The sequence below is a fragment of the Lithobates pipiens genome, unplaced genomic scaffold (genome assembly GCF_037356315.1).
Source record: "Lithobates pipiens isolate NorthernLeopardFrog02 unplaced genomic scaffold, aLitPip1_a1.2 Scaffold_8, whole genome shotgun sequence".
NCBI classification, from domain to species: domain Eukaryota; kingdom Metazoa; phylum Chordata; class Amphibia; order Anura; family Ranidae; genus Lithobates; species Lithobates pipiens.
The window spans coordinates 227576913-227589758 of record NW_027507903.1 but is presented as its reverse complement, the minus strand read 5'-3'; positions in this window follow the sequence as shown (position 1 = coordinate 227589758).

Here is a 12846-nt window from a genome sequence, read left to right as displayed (position 1 = left end):
TGAATGTAAGATTTGATTTGGAATAGACTTCACTAGAAGTGCCCCTGACCCTATGGGAGCAGTCTTTAAACTGCCGTCCTTTGCTTTCCCTTGGGGCATTATTCTATCCAATGACACCAACAATGGGGCAAGATTCCGTCATTGACACCAACGATGGGCACAATTCCTTCCATTGACACCATTGATTAGGCATAATTCCTTCCATTGACACCAACAATGTGGCACTATTTCTCCAATTGACTCCAACAATGGGGAACTATTGCTTCTACTGACATCATCAATGGGGCACTATTCCTCCCATAGTCACCAAAGATAGGGCATTTTTTACTCCCACTGGCTATAATCTGCCCCTCTAAAGTCTAAAGGACAGTAAACTGGCCCTTTGTTTAGAAAGTTTGGAGACCCCTGCCCTATGGTAAAAATGATATATAGAATATGTCATATGGCATACATTTCCTCAAGTTTTTGCCCTTTTGAAGAACTTATGTCTGTCACCTTTGGGTGTGTGGGATACCTGTTTTTCCGCTGAGTGCTATGGTTCCTACCATTGGTTGCTACTTCACTACAGAACATAGTAAAGTAAGATTCCATAACTCTTTGGAATACTGATTGTGCCCATAGCTTTTTAAGAGAGTGAAGATTTAACTCACTGTCTGCTAGAATGATAAGTATGAAATCTCTTTTTTTGTTTACATGGTGCCTCTCTTTTATTTGTTGTAAAGTAACAAAAGGGTCACATTAAATTTCAGAAAATCAGTGCCAATGTTTAGGCATCACTTAATACTTTCTAAAAAATCAACCATTATTGTGATTGTATTTTGTGTTAAAATGTCATTAAACCCACATTAGGAACTACACATGGACCGCCATTATATACAAAAGTCTATACATCAAACATGAAAATAAGTCCCCCCAAAAAATATTTGTCTCTTCTACATACGGTGGTCATGTGACATCTGTTACTTGCTTCCTATTGCACTGTATAATCTGGAGGAAGAACAAGCAGAAATCCTCTGCTGAAGCCTGCATACATCAGTTCTGGGACTGCAGAGCTGATCGGCTGGGGGGGGGGGGGGGGAGAAGCCCCATCAATCAATCCTTCTAGAGCAAACCTGCAAGTAGACTCTGTGATAGCTGATCTGATCAAATTAATGGGGTGGGCAACTATATGGCAAATGAGGTTTAATGTAGAAAAATTTTAAATAATGCATTTGGGTGGCAAAAATATGAATGCGATCTATACACTGGGGGGAGAACATCTGGGGGAATCTAGGATGGAAAAGTACCTGGGGGTTCTACTAGATGATAGGCTCAGCAATGGCATGCAATGCCAAGCTGGTGATAACAAAGCAAATAGAATATTGTCATGCATTAAAAAGGGGTTCAACTTCAGAGATAAAACGATAATTCTCTCGCACTACAAGACTCTGGTCCGAGCCAAACTTAGAGTAATGCTGTCCAGTTCCGAGCACCAGTCCTCAGGAAGGATGTACCGGTACTGGAAATGGAGCGAGTACAAAGAAGGACAACAAAGCTAATAAAAGGGTCTGAAGGATATTAGTTATGAAGAAAGGTTGTGAGCACTGAACTTATTCTCTCTGGAAAAGAGACGCATGAGAGGGGATATGTTTTAAATTTACTAATACCGTACTGGCGACCCTACAATAGGGATAAAACTTTTTTGCGGAAGGGAGTTTAACAAGACACGTGGCCACTCATTAAAATTTAATTAAAGAGATTTAACCTTAAAATACGTAGAGGGTTCTTTACTGTAAGAGCAGCAAGAATGTGGAATTCCCTTCCACAGGTGGTAGTCTCAGTGCGGATCATCGATTAGTTGCAAAAAATGATTAGATAAGCACCTGAACGACCGCAACATACAGGGATATAGAATGTAATACTGACATATAATCACACACATAGGATGGACTTGATGGACTTGTGTCTTTTTTCAACCTCACCTATTATGTAACTATGTAACTGGGGCAGAGAGGAGGGGAGAAGAACATGCTGGGGTTACCCCTCAAGCTGACATAAAGAGTCATGTGGAGCAACTTCCAGACTAAAGAAAAATATGAAGCATGTGCACAGAGCGTAGCAATATGATAGCTGGAGGTTCCATTGTGATAGTGTTGCCACAGGCAAGAGGTAAGCGCATGGTAGTGGCAGGATCAACCAGGTATTTACAAATCTGAACTACATGGATGAGAGAAAGCTTTCGCAACAAGGTACAGAATAGACTTTTAAAGAAGAATACACATGGAAAATGTTTTGCTTTAATTGCACTTTAATACACCTAATGATAGTATTCACTTTTCTACTTTTTTTTTAATTCACAAACCTTTATTTATATTTTCTCTATATTTACATGCAAACCAGGTTTTCCAGCAAAGTGACAAGGATTGGATCAATCTATAATACTGTCTGAGGTGCCTAAAGTGGCCCTTCACCCTAAAGTGTGAGGTCATACTGCCATGCCTCCTCTTCTCTCTATTTGTTACAGTTGGTCATGTTTTAATACGGGTGACATTTAAAGTGGTTGTAAACCCTTACAAACCACTTTGACCTACAGGTAAGCCTAGATTAAGGCTTACCTGTAGGTCCAAGCAATATTTCCTAAACCTATATGGTTTAGGAGATATTTGCCCGAAAACGGCATGCGCCGTAGACAGCGGCGCACAGGCGCACTGAGCGCGGCATTCTCAGCGACGGAGCTGCCGCGCGTGTCGGCTCCCATGCGCATGCGCGGGAGTGACGTCATCGCGGCTTCGCCGAATGACAGCGGCGGAGCTGCGAGACCCCACCAACAAGATGGATGCGGCGGACTACAGGGGACAGCGGGGACTTCGCTGGCTCCTGTGTCAGGTAAGTGACACATAATGGGCTACTATGCGATGCATAGTAGTCCATTATGCTTTGCCTTTGCAGGGAATGAAAGAGGAAGTAAACTCATCAGGGTTTACTTCCTCTTTAATTGTGCATCAAAGCAACACTTCTTAATTTCATTCCATTGCCCTCCCCCCCATGCACGCACATGCACAGATGTGTTTTATGTGCATGCGCAGAAGCCAATCAGGGGAGGTTAGGAGACTTCACCATCTTTGTGCATGCACAAGATATCACCTGTGTGTACATAGATGTGCTGAAGGTCTCTTCCAGGACCCATAGGCCAAGCAGAGCCTTTCGGCACATCTGCACATATGATATAATGGTGGCACGAAAGAGGGGCAGAGCAATTACAGAGCGGAACTGAAGTTCTGTGTCAATTAGTTACCACAAGGGGTTTTATTTAAAGATGATTTAAACTGTGGGAATGACAGTTGTAAGTTATTCTTGCAGGATTTAAATCTTCTTTAAAAAAAATTAACTCTACCATTAATCCCATCAGAGTGAAACGCACCAAAGGGCAGTTCCTGAGCGGGGACTCTCTGCAGCTTATTGGTGGTCGTCATCATCATGTTACCTCCAGATTTTCATAAAAAAATTATTGTTGGAATTTCTCAGTAACCTTTATGTCCCAACTCAATTTTTTCTGAGGAGCTTGCTCTGCATATAAATATAAGGAAAACTATAAAGTAATGTGAATTAAAACAGGATTTTCTATATAAAATACTATCATTAATTATATCAACCCCATTTAGTTATCATAATACAATTATATAACAAAAAAAATGCAGCGCTATTGAAATAAACGAATGATAATAAAAAATTATAATTAATATAGCTGACATATTAAAGTGCATTAGTGCAAAAATCAAAAATAGTGAACCATACAAATCAATGGCAAAAATTAATTGAAAAAAAGTCCAGTATATCAATAATGCACAAAATATTCATATGATATATTTAAATAAATTACATCAGTTCATAAGGAATCTTGATGCGTTGTAAGGCGAATCATTCATAAATAGTGAAATAAGAACACTTGACCATGTGAGACCACCACCACAGGTAAAACAGGAGGCCTACCAGAAAGCCACTGACCACCCTTATTCAGGTGGGTCATTTCATTTTTACGCAGCAGTGCATTTCCCCTCATTAAAGCACTCTTTTATTTTTCCTTTTTTTTCTTTTATTTTCACTTACACTTTTGACCGTGGATTGGAGGGGGGTATTGCCCAATATCATCTGGAGGTGAGAGCTCAGCACATTGGATGATCGTTCCAGGCCTCTGGAGGTAAGAGCTCAGCACATTGGATGGTCTTTCCAGTCTTCAATCGTGTCTCCAAACGGATCACAGATCCAACAAGCCTTATAGGACCCCCTTGAATAACTGTGGTCACTGGCTTTCTGGTAAGCCTCCTGTTTTACCTGTGGTGGTGGTCTCACGTGGTCAAGTGTTCTTATTTCACTATTTATGAATGATTCACCTTACAACGCACCAAGATTCCTTATGAACTGATGTCACTTATTTAAATATATCATCATATGAATATTTTGTGCATTATTGATATACTGGACTTTTTTTCAATTAATTATTGTTATTGATTTGTACGGTTCACTATTTTGGATTTTTGCACTAATGCACTTTAACCACTTTCAGACGGACCAATTTGCTGGTCAAAGACCAGACCACTTTTTGCGATTCGGCACTGCGTCGCTTTAACTGACAATTGCGTGGTCGTGCGACGTGGCTCCCAAACAAAATTGACGTCCTTTTTTCCCCACAAATAGAGCTTTCTTTTAGTGGTATTTGATCACCCCTGCGGTTTTTATTTTTTGCGCTATAAACAAAAATAGAGCGACAATTTTGAAAAAAACGCATTATTTTTTACTTTTTGTTATAATAAATATCCCCAAAAATATATAAAAAAACATTTTTTTTCCCCAGTTTAGGCCGATACGTATTCTTCTACATATTTTTGGTAAAGAAAATCGCAATAAGCGATTATTGATTGGTTTGCGCAAAAGTTATAGCGTTTACAAAATAGGGATAGTTTTATAGCATTTTTATTAATAATTTTGTATTATTTTTTTTTTACTAGTAATGGCGGCGATCAGCGATTTTTATTGTGACTGCGACATTGTGGGGGACCCATCGGACATTTTTTACACATTTTTGGGACCATTGTCATTTATACAGTAATCACTGCTATATAAATGTAGTGATTCCTGTGTAAATGACACTGGCAGTGAAGGGGTTAACCAGTGGGTGGCAGTGTAGGGGTTAAGTGTTCCTAGGGGTATGTTACTAACTGTGGGGGGGTTGGGCTTTCATTTAGTGAACACTGATCTCTGCTCCATTCACATGGAGCAGAGATCAGCGTCACTAGTTGCTAGGCAGAATGGAGAAATGCTGTTTACAACAGCATTTCTTCATTTGGCCGCTCCGTGAGACGATCGCGGGTATGCTCACGGCGATCGAGTCCGCGGGTCCCGCGACCGGACTCACGGAGGTCCCGGCCAGCGCGGGAGCGCGCCGCCAGCGGCGCGCTCCCGATGGCAGGGCGGCAAATTTAAAGGGACGTACATGTACGCCCATTTGCCTGCCCGTGCCATTCTGTCGACGTACATCGTCGTGTGCTGGTCGGCAAGTGGTTAATACGTCAGCTATATTAATTAATCACTTTTTAATTATCATTAGTTTATTTCAATAGCACTGCACTTTTGTTTGTTATATATTTGCTTTTTGCCTACTACCCTGTTTCCCCTAAAATAAGACCTAGCATGAGTGTCGGTGATGGCTGCAATATAAGCCCTACCCCCCAAATAAACCCCATCCTCTTTCCCCAAAAATAAGCCCTACCCTGAGAATAAGACATAGAAGGACTTTAACTAGGGCTTATTTGGGGGTAGGGCTTATTTTGCAGCCATCGTCGACAATCACGCTAGGTCTTATTTTAGGGGAAACAGGGTATCTGGGTTTTAGTGCATAGCTGCTGTATGTTATTGTGGATCGTTTTTAGCGCAGATATTAATTTTTTTTTTTATCATAATACCATTTTTTTTCAGTTATGGTCATTTAAAGTATAACTTCAGGCTCGACACTATCCCACCAGTTGCCCTCCTCCCGTAATGGCCCCCCAGTGTGTAGTTTATGCTTTCACTTATTTTGTACTTACCTTTGACAGAGTCTCCAGGCTGGTCACGTGATGTTGCAGGCACCTCTTCATCAGTGCCTCTTTTCAGGGCTAGGTGGTTCTTGATATAGAGAGCAGTGCTGATGTAATGATGTCAGCGCCTCTGCCTGCACCCGTACACAGGGAATACAGGACTCCATAGTGACACCCCTTCAGGAGGTGGGCTCATGATGCCTTGCATTGACAACAGGTCCTAATTTTTTTTGGTTGATTGACCCTGAGCATCATTGAATTTAGAGGATTGAACACATCTTATGATGTTGCAATGGGCAGCTTAAGACTGAAGATTAAAAAAAAAAAAAAACAGCTCAAGCTGCTAAACTAAACACTTTAAAGGCCCCACAAATAAATAAATAACTCAGATTTGTCCTTTAATTAAAATTCACCGATTTTTTTGGCAACTGTCTCTGATGTTTGTCGGGTCTATCAGCAGATACTATAGTAGAAAGCATGAAGTTCTCAAAACTTTAAGATGTGAAAAAACACTGAATAATATTTTTACTAATCTAAGGCTGGTAAATAAGGGAAAAGTTAGGTTAATAAAATGAGTTTTGTGCATATAAAACACTTTAATAGTATTGAACGTTATAGGTTCACACATATGTGTGAAACACATTACACTGTAAATAGGTTCACATATAGAAAAAGTTTGATTGTATCATCACAGAGGGGTACTTTGGATACAAAAACCATACAAAAGTGCTGCATCCTGATAGGATTTGAAAACTAAGTGAAAAATTGATAATGGACTTTGTAGGCACCACAATACCAATGTTTTAGCATTGTTAAAACTTTTTTTTATAATATGTAATATAGATATTTGAATTTTATAAACATTCTTATTGTGGTGCCTACAAAGTCCATCATCAATTTGTCCACTTAGGTTCACATATAGCACATTGTAGTGCAACGCTGCCTCCTAAGATTTTCATAATGTCTATTGTTTTTTTCCCGAAGAAGTTAGCAGCTGTGCTCTATGTACAATTATTATTATTTTTTTGCACACAATAATCTATCTTTTTTTTATCATTTTTAGTAAGCAATACTGTGGCACAGTTCTGTAAAACTCTCTCTCTCTCTCTCTCTCTCTCTAACACTTGAATATGTAGTCAGAACAACACAAATAAAATTGTTTGTCTGCTTACTACATATATAGCATTTTTACTGTTATGAGTTTTCACTCCCTTTAAAGTAGGCCTTGTGAAAAGGGATATTCTAAAAGAATGCTTTTTGCACCTGTAAGTGGAGTTTGTAAAAATCTGAAAAGCAGTTATAAAAAAAATTCAGCAGATGGCAGCATAACGGTCAACATCTTTTACTTTAGCTTTGTCAGACTTCTGGCTTAGAATTTCCATCTTCATTCTGTGTCTAGAGGAAAACCTGGCAATCTTCTTGCCAGATTTTTTAATTATTAATTTTAGGTCTGTTTCCATAATTTGGTTGCTCAGCTGTGTAAAGTAAATATTTCAGCATTGTCCAATATTATGCTAGGCCATGTAATTAACTGAAAGGTTACTGGACAATACCAGTTGCCATAGTAGCAGTAATCCTGATGTCAATATAAATTAGTCAGATGACAGAAAATAAATAATTAAGAAAAAAATAATCACATTTACCAAAAATAGATGAAGGTACTTAGGTGTAAAGTTATACTTGCTGCTTAATAGGACTTTGTAAAATTGTTAGAAAAGTTATAGGCTGGAAATTAATCTACTGTTTCCCAATATACTATTTTAAGCTTCATTTGTATGTGATGTTTTTCATTTGTTACAGGCCTAATTCACAACCTGAACACACCAGATTAGGAAACAAGTGCAGCGCTCATATAAAATCCCTTATCAATAGTGACCAACGTAATTACAAAATATAGTCAAAACTTATATTGCATATAATAATGTGACATATAATAACGTGACAGTCAAAAATAAAAAAAAAGTGTCAAAAAGGAACTAAATTGTAAAGAGTCCCAAATCATATAGACATATAAAGTCCCAAGTAGCTCCGAAAAGAAAGCCAGTGGAGTGAATCAACCAGTGGGAAAATGTTATTATTCAATAGGTGATGATCCTCCATCATGGATAAATATAGAGGAACAATTGGATACAGATGGGCATGTACCCACTGGGTCCATTGAGCTTTAGAAAATGACAGCGTTCCACAGTAGCAGACTCCAGAAATCCTTTATAGAACTCCGAATAGCACGTATTTAAGGATTTAATTGCCAAAGAGGAAAGAAATAGATGGGCACATAGTGTAATTCTATTAAAAACTCAGCTCATTTATTAAAAAAGGAATAACACTCACATTTGTGATGAAAATTCAAGCACTTTACAAAGAGGCAGTAACAGTGGCATCAGCTATCCTTCCCGACGTTTCGTCCAATGGGACATCATCTGGGGTGAATAAGGGAACCACAGTTTAAATCATCTTTAAATAAAACCCCTTGTGGTAACTAATTGAAGCAGAACTTCAGTCCCGATTTGTACTTGCTCTGCCCCTCTTTCGTGCCATCCTTATATCATATGTGCAGATGTGCCAAAGGGCTCTACTTGGCCTATGGGTCCTGGAAGAGACCTTCAGCACATCTATGTACACACAGATGATATCTTGTGCATGCACAAAGATGGTGAAGTCTCCTAACCTCCCCTGATTGGCTTCTGCGCATGCGCATAAAACACATCTGTGCATGTGCGTGCATGGGGGAGGGCAATGGAATGAAATTAAGAAGTGTTGCTTTGATGCACAATTAAATGTCACCAGTATTAAAAAATGACCAACTGTAACAAATGAAGAGAGGAGGAGGCATGGCAGTATGACCTCACACTTTATGGTGAAGGGCCACTTTAGGCACCTCAAACAGTATTATAGATTGATCCAATTCTTGTCACTTTTGCTGGAAAACCTGGTTTGCATGAAGATATAAATAAAGGTTTGTGAATTAAAAAAAAAAAGTAGAAAAGTGAATACTATCATTAGGTGTATTAACCACTTTCAGACAGGACCAATTTGCTGGTCAAAGACCAGACCACTTTTTGCGATTCGGCACTGCGTCGCTTTAACTGACAATTGCGCGGTCGTGCGACGTGGCTCCCAAACAAAATTGACCTCCTTTTTTTTCCCACAAATAGAGCTTTCTTTTGGTGGTATTTGATCACCCCTGCGGTTTTTATTTTTTGCGCTATAAACAAAAATAGAGCAACAATTTTGAAAAAAACGCATTATTTTTTACTTTTTGTTATAATAAATATCCCCCAAAAATATATAAAAAAACATTTTTTTCCCTCAGTTTAGGCCGATACGTATTCTTCTACATATTTTTGGTAAAAAAATCGCAATAAGCGATTATTGATTGGTTTGCGCAAAAGTTATAGCGTTTACAAAATAGGGATAGTTTTATAGCATTTTTATTAATAATTTTTTATTATTTTTTTTTTACTAGTAATGGCGGCGATCAGCGATTTTTTATTGTGACTGCGACATTGTGGGGGACCCATCGAACATTTTTGACACATTTTTGGGACCATTGTCATTTATACAGTAATCACTGCTATATAAATGTAGTGATTCCTGTGTAAATGACACTGGCAGTGAAGGGGTTAACCAGTGGGTGGCAGGCAGTGTAGGGGTTAAGTGTTCCTAGGGGTGTGTTAATAACTGTGGGGGGGTTGGGCTTTCATTTAGTGAACACTGATCTCTGCTCCAATCACATTGAGCAGAGATCAGCGTCACTAGTTGCTAGGCAGAATGGAGAAATGCCGTTTACAACGGCATTTCTTCATTTGGCTGCTCCGTGAGACGATCGTGGGTATGCCCGCGGCAATCGAGTCCGCGGGTCCCGCGACCGGACTCACGAGGGTCCCGACCAGCGCGGGAGCGCGCCGCCGCCGGCGCGCTCCCGATGGCAGGGCGGCAAATTTAAAGGGACGTACATGTACGCCCATTTGCCTGCCCGTGCCATTCTGTCGACGTACATCGGCGTGCGCTGGTCAGCAAGTGGTTAAAGTGCAATTTAAGCAAAACATTTTCCATGTGTATTATGTGATTTACGCTCTATACTTATGGGAAAAGAACATCCTCCATCAACGAGTGATTTACACTCCATCATTGTGGGAAAAGACCATCCTCCATCAATGAGTAACTTATGCTCTAATTATTGTGGGAAAAGGCCATTCTCCATCAACATGCAATTTACGCTCTATACTTATGGGAAAAGACCATCCTCCATCAATGAGCAACTTATGCTCTATCATTATTGGGAAAGACCATCCTCCATCAATGAGCGATTTACGCTCTATCATTATGGGAAAAGACCATCCTCCATCAAAGAGTGATTTACTCTCTATCATTGTAGGAAAAGACCATCCGCCACCAAGAGCGATTTACTCTTTATCATTATGGGTGTTGCCTGTGGTGTGGAAATTTGCAGCATACTTTCTGCTATACAAATAAAATAAATTATACCTAAAAGATGTGTAATGCAAATAATAATTAGGAAATAATTTAAGTAGCCCTTAATAACATTAATGAGTGATCTAGATAAAAATCAACACTATACATATAACATATGTATAGTGTATAACATATTGGGGAGGTAATTTTCAGTACCAGCAGACTAGTTTTATACAGGAATACCCCACTTTTAAGTACACAATGGGGTTTATTTACTAAAGCTGGAAAGTGCAAAATCAGGCTCACTTCTGCATAGAAACCAATGAGCTTTCAGGTTTTATTACCAAAGGTTAACTGAACAAGCTAGGGTTAGAAGCTCATTGGTTTCTATGCAGAATTGAGCCTGATTTTGCACTTTCCAGCTTTAGTAAATAAACCCCATTGTGTACTTAAAAGTGGGGTATGCCTGTACTTTCTGCTATAGCCGCCTTAATAGGGCTTAAAATTTTGTACAACCACATCCTTGTGAGGCAGCCTGTGCAATTTCATTTCTCTGCCACTGCAGACTGCATGCAGCTTGGTGAGGCATTTCCTATCATTTTTGCTTAACCACTTGACCACTGGGCACTTAAACACCCTTAATAACCAGACCAATTTTCAGCTTTTGGTGCTCTCACATTTTGAATGACAATTACTCAGTCATGCAACACTGGACCTATATGACATTTTTGTCCTTTTTTTCACACAAATAGAGCTTTCTTTTGGTGGTATTTAATCACCTCTCAGTTTTTTATTTTTTGTGCTATAAAAGAAAAAAGACCGAAAATTCTGCGAAAAAATGAATTTTTCTTCGTTTCGGTTATAAAATTTAGCAGATTAGTAATTTTTTCTTCATAAATTTTGGCCAAAATTTATACTACTTCATATCTTTGGTAAAAATAAGTACAAATTGGTGGATATTATTTGGTCTTTGTGAAAGTTATAGAGTCCACAAGCTAATATGCCAATATCTGAAAATTGATCACACCTGAAGGACTGACGGCCTATTTCAATTCTTGAGACCCTAACATGCCAGAAAAGTACAAATACCCCCCAAATGACCCCTTTTTGGAAAGAAGACCAAATTCCAAGGTATTTAGTAAGAGGCATGATGAGTTTTTTGAAGTTGTCATTTTTTCCCACAATTCTTTGCAAAATCAAGATTTTTTTTCCTTTTTTTTTTCCACAAAATTGTCATATTATCAGGTTATTTCTCACACACAGCATATGCATACCATAAATTACACCCCCAAACACATTCTGCTATTACTCCCGAGTACGGCGATACCACATGTGTGAGACTTTTACACAGTGTGTCCACAAACAGAGGTCCAACATGCAGGGAGCGCCATCAGGCGTTCTGGAGCACCCAAGACAATTCTGACATTTCTCTCCTACATGTAAAAATCATCATTTATTTGCTAGAAAATTACAGAGAACCCCAAAACATTATATATATTTTTTTTTTAGCAAAGACCCTGGAGAATACAATGGTGGTCGTTGCAAATTTTTATCTCACACGGTATTTGCGCATCAATTTTTCGAACGCGTTTTTTTGGGGGAAAAACAGTTTTGTGCTTAAAAAAAACAAAAAAAACAGTTAAGTTAGCCCAATTTTTGCATAAAGTGAAAGATGAAGTTATGCTGAGTAAATAGATATCGAACATGTCACTCTTCAAAATTGCACATGCCCGTGGAATGGCGCCAAACGTCGCTACTTAAAAAATCCCCATAGGCGACGCTTTAAATTTTTTTTACTGGTTACATGTTTTGGGTTGCAGAGGAGGTCTAGGGCTAGAATTATTGCTCTCGCTCTAACGTTCGCAGCGATACCTCACATGTGTGGTTTGAACACACCGTTTTCATATGTGGGCGGGGCTTACGTATGCGTTCGCTTCTGCATGCGAGCACATGGGGACAGGGGCGCTTTAAATTTTTTTTTTTTTTTTATTGTTCATTTTACTTTATTTATTTTAGTTTGACATTTTTTTCCCCAAAAATACATTTTTGATCACTTTTATTCCTATTACAAGGAATGTAAACATCCCTTGTAATAGGAATATGGGGTGACAGGTCCTCTTTACAGTGAAATCTGGGGGTCAATATGACCCCACATCTCACCTCTAGGCTGGGAAGCCTGAAATAAAAAAAAATAAAAAAAAAAGATTCTGGCTTTGATCGTACTGGCGAGTTGGTAGAAGCACCGGAGGGCGGTGAGGGGTGGGGGGGCATCTATGGCTCGGTATTGCAGGGTATCACTGAGTATGGCTGGGTATCTCAGAGTATGGCTGGGTATGGCAATTTATGGCAGGGTATTGCAGAGTATTGGCGGGGTATT